Source organism: Hyla sarda, chromosome 4 (genome assembly GCF_029499605.1).
Source record: "Hyla sarda isolate aHylSar1 chromosome 4, aHylSar1.hap1, whole genome shotgun sequence".
Lineage (NCBI taxonomy): Eukaryota > Metazoa > Chordata > Amphibia > Anura > Hylidae > Hyla > Hyla sarda.
The window spans coordinates 413,704,278-413,712,297 of record NC_079192.1 but is presented as its reverse complement, the minus strand read 5'-3'; positions in this window follow the sequence as shown (position 1 = coordinate 413,712,297).

Sequence of the window (8,020 nt, the reverse complement as noted above, 5' to 3'; positions counted from 1 at the left end):
CTGTGAGTCCTGGTCCGTTCTCTCTGTTCATCTCCTCGTTCACCCAATAGGGGGGATTCACTACCTTCTGGGGGGCTTCTACTTATATAGGGGATTCACTACATACTGGGGGCTTCTACTTATACAGGGGATTCACTACATACTGGGGGCTTCTACTTATACAGGGGATTCACTACATACTGGGGGCTTCTACTTATACAGGGGATTCACTACATACTGGGGGCTTCTACTTATACAGGGGATTCACTACCTTCTGGGGGCTTCTACTTATATAGGGGATTCACTACATACTGGGGGCTTCTACTTATACAGGGGATTCACTACATACTGGGGGCTTCTACTTATACAGGGGATTCACTACATACTGGGGGCTTCTACTTATACAAGGGATTCACTACATACTGGGGGCTTCTACTTATACAGGGGATTCACTACATACTGGGGGCTTCTACTTATACAGGGGATTCACTACCTCCTGGGGGCTTCTACTTATACAGGGGATTCACTACATACTGGGGGCTTCTACTTATACAGGGGATTCACTACATACTGGGGGCTTCTACTTATACAGGGGATTCACTACATACTGGGGGCTTCTACTTATACAGGGGATTCACTACATACTGGGGGCTTCTACTTATACAGGGGATTCACTACATACTGGGGGCTTCTACTTATACAGGGGATTCACTACATACTGGGGGCTTCTACTTATACAGGGGATTCACTACATACTGGGGGCTTCTACTTATACAGGGGATTCACTACATACTGGGGGCTTCTACTTATACAGGGGATTCACTACATACTGGGGGCTTCTACTTATACAGGGGATTCACTACATACTGGGGGCTTCTACTTATACAGGGGATTCACTACCTCCTGGGGGCTTCTACTTATACAGGGGATTCACTACATACTGGGGGCTTCTACTTATACAGGGGATTCACTACATACTGGGGGCTTCTACTTATACAGGGGATTCACTACATACTGGGGTCTTCTACTTATACAGGGGATTCACTACCTCCTGGGGGCTTCTACTTATACAGGGGATTCACTACATACTGGGGTCTTCTACTTATACAGGGGATTCACTACCTCCTGGGGGCTTCTACTTATACAGGGGATTCACTACATACTGGGGGCTTCTACTTATACAGGGATTCACCACCTCCTGGGGGCTTCTACTTATACAGGGGATTCACTACATACTGGGGGCTTCTACTTATACAGGGGATTCACTACCTACTGGGGGCTTCTACCTATACAGGGGATTCACTACATACTGGGGGCTTCTACTTATACAGGGGATTCACTACCTCCTGGGGGCTTCTACCTATACAGGGGATTCACTACATACTGGGGGCTTCTACTTATACAGGGGATTCACTACCTTCTGGGGGCTTCTACCTATATAGGGGATTCACTACCTACTGGGGGCTTCTACCTATACAGGGGATTCACTACATACTGGGGGCTTCTACTTATACAGGGGATTCACTACCTCCTGGGGGCTTCTACCTATACAGGGGATTCACTACATACTGGGGGCTTCTACTTATACAGGGGATTCACTACCTTCTGGGGGCTTCTACCTATACGGGGGATTCACTACATACTGAGAGCTTCTACCTATACGGGGGATTCACTACCTCCTGGGGGCTTCTACCTATATAGGGGATTCACTACATACTGGGGGCTTCTACTTATACAGGGGATTCACTACCTTCTGGGGGCTTCTACCTATACAGGGGATTCACTACATACTGGGGGCTTCTACTTATACAGGGGATTCACTACCTTCTGGGGGCTTCTACCTATATAGGGGATTCACTACCTACTGGGGGCTTCTACCTATACAGGGGATTCACTACATACTGGGGGCTTCTACTTATACAGGGGATTCACTACCTCCTGGGGGCTTCTACCTATACAGGGGATTCACTACATACTGGGGGCTTCTACTTATACAGGGGATTCACTACCTTCTGGGGGCTTCTACCTATATAGGGGATTCACTACCTACTGGGGGCTTCTACCTATACAGGGGATTCACTACATACTGGGGGCTTCTACTTATACAGGGGATTCACTACCTCCTGGGGGCTTCTACCTATACAGGGGATTCACTACATACTGGGGGCTTCTACTTATACAGGGGATTCACTACCTTCTGGGGGCTTCTACCTATATAGGGGATTCACTACCTTCTGGGGGCTTCTACCTATACGGGGGATTCACTACATACTGAGAGCTTCTACCTATACGGGGGATTCACTACCTCCTGGGGGCTTCTACCTATATAGGGGATTCACTACATACTGGGGGCTTCTACTTATACAGGGATTCACGACCTCCTGGGGGCTTCTACTTATACAGGGGATTCACTACCTTCTGGGGGGCTTCTACCTATACAGGGGATTCACTACCTCCTTGGGGCTTCTACCTATACAGGGGATTCACTACCTACTGGGGGCTTCTACCTATATAGGGGATTCACTACTTCCTGGGGGCTTCTACCTATACAGGGGATTCACTACCTTCTGGGGGCTTCTACCTATATGGGGGATTCACTACATACTGGGGGCTTCTACCTAATATGGGGGATTCACTACATACTGGGGGCTTCTACCTATACGGGGGATTCACTACCTTCTGGGGGCTTCTACCTATACGGGGGATTCACTACCTGCTGGGGGCTTCTACCTATACGGGGGATTCACTACTTCCTGGGGGCTTCTACCTATACGGGGGATTCACTACTTCCTGGGGGCTTCTACCTATACAGGGGATTCACTACTTCCTGGGGGCTTCTACCTATACAGGGGATTCACTACTTCCTGGGGGCTTCTACCTATATGGGGGATTCACTACTTCCTGGGGGCTTCTACCTATACAGGGGATTCACTACTTCCTGGGGGCTTCTACCTATATGGGGGATTCACTTCCTACTGGGGGCTTCTACCTATACAGGGGATTCACTACATACTGGGGGATTCACCACCTCCTGGGGGCTTCTACCTATACAGGGGATTCACTACATACTGGGGGCTTCTACCTATATAGGGGATTCACTACCTCCTGGGGGCTTCTACCTATACGGGGGATTCACTACCTCCTGGGTGTGTTTACCAAGCAGGGTGCCTTCAGCTGCTGCAAGACTATAACTCCCAGCATGCCGGGGTTGTAGTTTTGCAACAGCTGGAGGCACCCTGGCTGGTAAACACTGCCATAACATGTGGAAGAATATTAATAAATACAACCCTAGAATGACAGTGAAGACTGAACACAGAGAAAGGAATAAGGGGATAGAACTGTAACTATGAAGCTGTAGATGCCTCTCAGGGTCTCTGGACAGCTGATTGACGTCCCTTATGGTTACGGTTTTGCAGACTTGAATGTTTTTGGGAGGGGTCACAGTCTGGATATTATATTTGACCCCCCCTCACGCTGCCCCAGTTCTTTTTATAGCGAGATTTCCACCGGAGCGAGACGAATATTTCTCATCTACAAACATTTGCTTTGGCGCAGGATCCGGCAATATAAATGCTGTCGGCCAGTTGTGTTAACGCTACATACACCCTGTCCATAGCAACAGATGTGTTCAGCCTGTCCATAGCAACAGATGTGTGCAGCCTGTCCATAGCAACAGATGTGTGTGCAGCCTGTCCATAGCAACAGATGTGTGAGCAGCCTGTCCATAGCAACAGATGTGTGTGCAGCCTGTCCATAGCAACAGATGTGTGCAGCCTGTCCATAGCAACAGATGTGTGTGCAGCCTGTCCATAGCAACAGATGTGTGTGCAGCCTGTCCATAGCAACAGATGTGTGAGCAGCCTGTCCATAGCAACAGATGTGTGTGCAGCCTGTCCATAGCAACAGATGTGTGAGCAGCCTGTCCATAGCAACAGATGTGTGTGCAGCCTGTCCATAGCAACAGATGTGTGTGCAGCCTGTCCATAGCAACAGATGTGTGTGCAGCCTGTCCATAGCAACAGATGTGTGAGCAGCCTGTCCATAGCAACAGATGTGTGTGCAGCCTGTCCATAGCAACAGATGTGTGAGCAGCCTGTCCATAGCAACAGATGTGTGCAGCCTGTCCATAGCAACAGATATGTGTGCAGCCTGTCCATAGCAACAGATGTGTGCAGCCTGTCCATAGCAACTGATGTGTGTGCAGCCTGTCCATAGCAACAGATGTGTTCAGCCTGTCCATAGCAACAGATGTGTGCAGCCTGTCCATAGCAACAGATGTGTGCAGCCTGTCCATAGCAACAGATGTGTGTGCAGCCTGTCCATAGCAACAGATGTGTGTTCAGCCTGTCCATAGCAACAGATGTGTGCAGCCTGTCCATAGCAACAGATGTGTGAGCAGCCTGTCCATAGCAACAGATGTGTGAGCAGCCTGTCCATAGCAACAGATGTGTGAGCAGCCTGTCCATAGCAACAGATGTGTGCAGCCTGTCCATAGCAACAGATGTGTGTGCAGCCTGTCCATAGCAACAGATGTGTGTGCAGCCTGTCCATAGCAACAGATGTGTGTGCAGCCTGTCCATAGCAACAGATGTGTGTGCAGCCTGTCCATAGCAACAGGTGTGTGTGCAGCCTGTCCATAGCAACAGGTGTGTGTGCAGCCTGTCCATAGCAACAGATGTGTGTGCAGCCTGTCCATAGCAACAGATGTGTGAGCAGCCTGTCCATAGCTACAGATGTGTGTGCAGCCTGTCCATAGCAACAGATGTGTGTGCAGCCTGTCCATAGCAACAGATGTGTGTGCAGCCTGTCCATAGCAACAGATGTGTGTGCAGCCTGTCCATAGCAACAGATGTGCAGCCTGTCCATAGCAACAGATGTGTGTGCAGCCTGTCCATAGCAACAGATGTGTGTGCAGCCTGTCCATAGCAACAGATGTGTGAGCAGCCTGTCCATAGCAACAGATGTGTGTGCAGCCTGTCCATAGCAACAGATGTGTGTGCAGCCTGTCCATAGCAACAGATGTGTGAGCAGCCTGTCCATAGCAACAGATGTGTGAGCAGCCTGTCCATAGCAACAGATGTGTGAGCAGCCTGTCCATAGCAACAGATGTGTGAGCAGCCTGTCCATAGCAACAGATGTGTGCAGCCTGTCCATAGCAACAGATGTGTGCAGCCTGTCCATAGCAACAGATGTGTGCAGCCTGTCCATAGCAACAGATGTGTGAGCAGCCTGTCCATAGCAACAGATATGTTATGTGTGCAGCCTGTCCATAGCAACAGATGTGTGCAGCTTGTCCATAGCAACAGATGTGTGCTGCCTGTCCATGGCAACAAATGTGTGTGCAAGTTGTCCATAGCAACAGATATGTGTGCAGGCTGTCCATAGCAACAGATGTGTGCAGCTTGTCAATAGCAACAGATATGTTGTGTGCAGCCTGTCCGTAGCAACAGATATGTTATGTGAGCAGCCTGTCCATAGCAACAGATATGTGCAGCTTGTCCATAGCAACAGATGTGGGCAGCTTGTCCATAGCAACAGATGTGTGCAGCCTGTCCATGGCAACAGATGTGTGTGCAAGCTGTCCATAGCAACAGATATGTGTGCAGGCTGTCCATAGCAACAGATGTGTGCAGCTTGTCAATAGCAACAGATATGTTGTGTGCAGCCTGTCCATAGCAACAGATATGTTGTGTGCAGCCTGTCCATAGCAACAGATGTGCAGCTTGTCCATAGCAACAGATGTGCAGCTTGTCCATAGCAACAGATGTGTGCAGCTTGTCCATAGCAACAGATGTGTGCAGCCAGTCCACATGAACAGATGTGTGTGCAGCCTGTCCATAGCAACAGATGTGTGTGCAGCCTGTCCATAGCAACAGATGTGTGTGCAAGCTGTCCATAGCAACAGATGTGTGTGCAAGCTGTCCATAGCAACAGATGTGTGTGCAAGCTGTCCATAGCAACAGATGTGTCCAGCCTGTCCATAGCAACAGATATGTGTGCCGGCTGTCCATATGAACAGATGTGTGTACAGGTTTCCATAGCAACAGATGTGTGTGCAGCTTGTCCATAGTAACAGATATGTGTGCAGCCTGTCCATAGCAACACATATGTTATGTGTGCAGCCAGTCCATATGAACAGTTGTTGTGTACACCCTATCCATAGCAACTTATGTTATGTGTGCACCCTGTCTATAGCAACAGATATGTTGTGTGCACTCTGTCCATAACAACATATCTATTATGTGCGCAGCCTGTCCATAGCAACATGTTATATATGCAGCCGGTCTATAGCAACATATGCGTTTTATATACATCTTGTCCATAGTAACACATGGGTTTTACATACACCCTGTCCATAGCAACATGAGCTTTATCAACACCCTGTCCATAGCAACATATGTGCTTTACATTCACCCTTTCCATAGCAACATGTCATATATGTATCCTTCCATAGCAATATATATGCTGTGCAAATTTTTGTCCATAGAAACATGTACATTATACATGTGCCTTCTCTCAATTTTAACATATACATCATACTTGTGCCCTGTCTATAGCAACATATACGTGAGGCTATGGACAGTGTGCGTATATATTTCTGACTATATTTTGGAGGTAGGTGTTGTGCAAACTGAGGCTCTTTAGACACTTGGAAACTACAACTCCCAGCATGCCCTGACCAGAGCAAACCCTCCAATGAGAGGAGCATACTGTTTTGAATTTAGGGCATGGGGTCTCTGAATTATGGCTGCTCAGCTGTTGGGAAACTACAACTCCCAGCATGCCCTCTTATTAGAGGTGTGGACTACAGCCTGTGTCTGCCAGGGCATGCTGGGACTTGTAGTTTCCCAGGAGCTGCTGTGCCGCTGGTGTCAGACAGCATTTTTCTAGGTACTTTCTCTTAGTTAAACATAAAGCGATGTCATTTTAATCACTGCAGCGGTAATTCTTCTTGACAAACATCCTCCGCACACCCAGGACAATTATACTTTATTAAACGCCCTTATTTTAATATCTGGTGAACCACAGAATGAAATTTAATCCCGATGAACATTCGGAGCCATCCATATATCTATAGTGCTGTCACCAGCGGGGACTGGGCTTAAAGGGCAACTCCATATTCCAATACATCAGGTCCTTCGGCAGCACCTTGCTGATGGTTTCCATTTGGTAAAAATTTTAATTATTTTAAAACCAAAAGAAAAAAAAACAGCTTTTGCCCTATATTGCAAAAAAAAAATTTCAAATTTAGAATTTTTTTAATTTGAGCCAGAAAAATAACCGAAGGCAGAGCAACGACAGTGTGTTGGGTCTGTGGTTCTGCAATCGATTGCACAGCCTGATCTTATCAGATTTGATCAGATAGCAAGGTTCGTAGATTACTTTTGTCTTAGATGCAAGTTCAGTAAGGCATATCCTTATTTGCTCAGCACGCTCCTGTGTACGTCAAACAAGACAAACTTTCCTGGGAGGGACGCGGTTAACTTTCCCCAGGAGTGTCCTCCTTGTACGCCGTGTTACGTCAGCGCCCTGTATTGTCATTATGTCAGGTCAATGCCCTGATTAATCCCCGATTCTTTAATCCAGCGTATGATAATAGTCACGGAATAACCAGAGCAAAACAATCTACTAACTTTACTACTATGCCGCACGGGTGCAACTACATACATCTCCTAACTCATCAATTGACTAGTTAACTAGCTAGTGTAAATCCTTGAGTCTTATCTGTTTCTGGGAAAGCTGGGTGATGACCAATATGGCTGCCATAATGTCCCGTCCAATTCAGTATTCTAGGAAAGCTGAGAAGACTCAACACACAGCATTTTCCAGCATTTACGGCAAACTTCATGGACATAAACACACACAAGCTGTCCCACTCACACGAATAGGAAAGGTTTCTGGGTGTGCTCTGTGACCTGTGCTGAGGTCATGCTATAGGGGAGGGGCAGGTTTACCCCCTGTAAATGAGACTGACCTAAAGGTAGTTGCCCCAACAGATAGGTAGGTCTCCTGTAGTTAGTTTACCTCCAGTATATAGGGT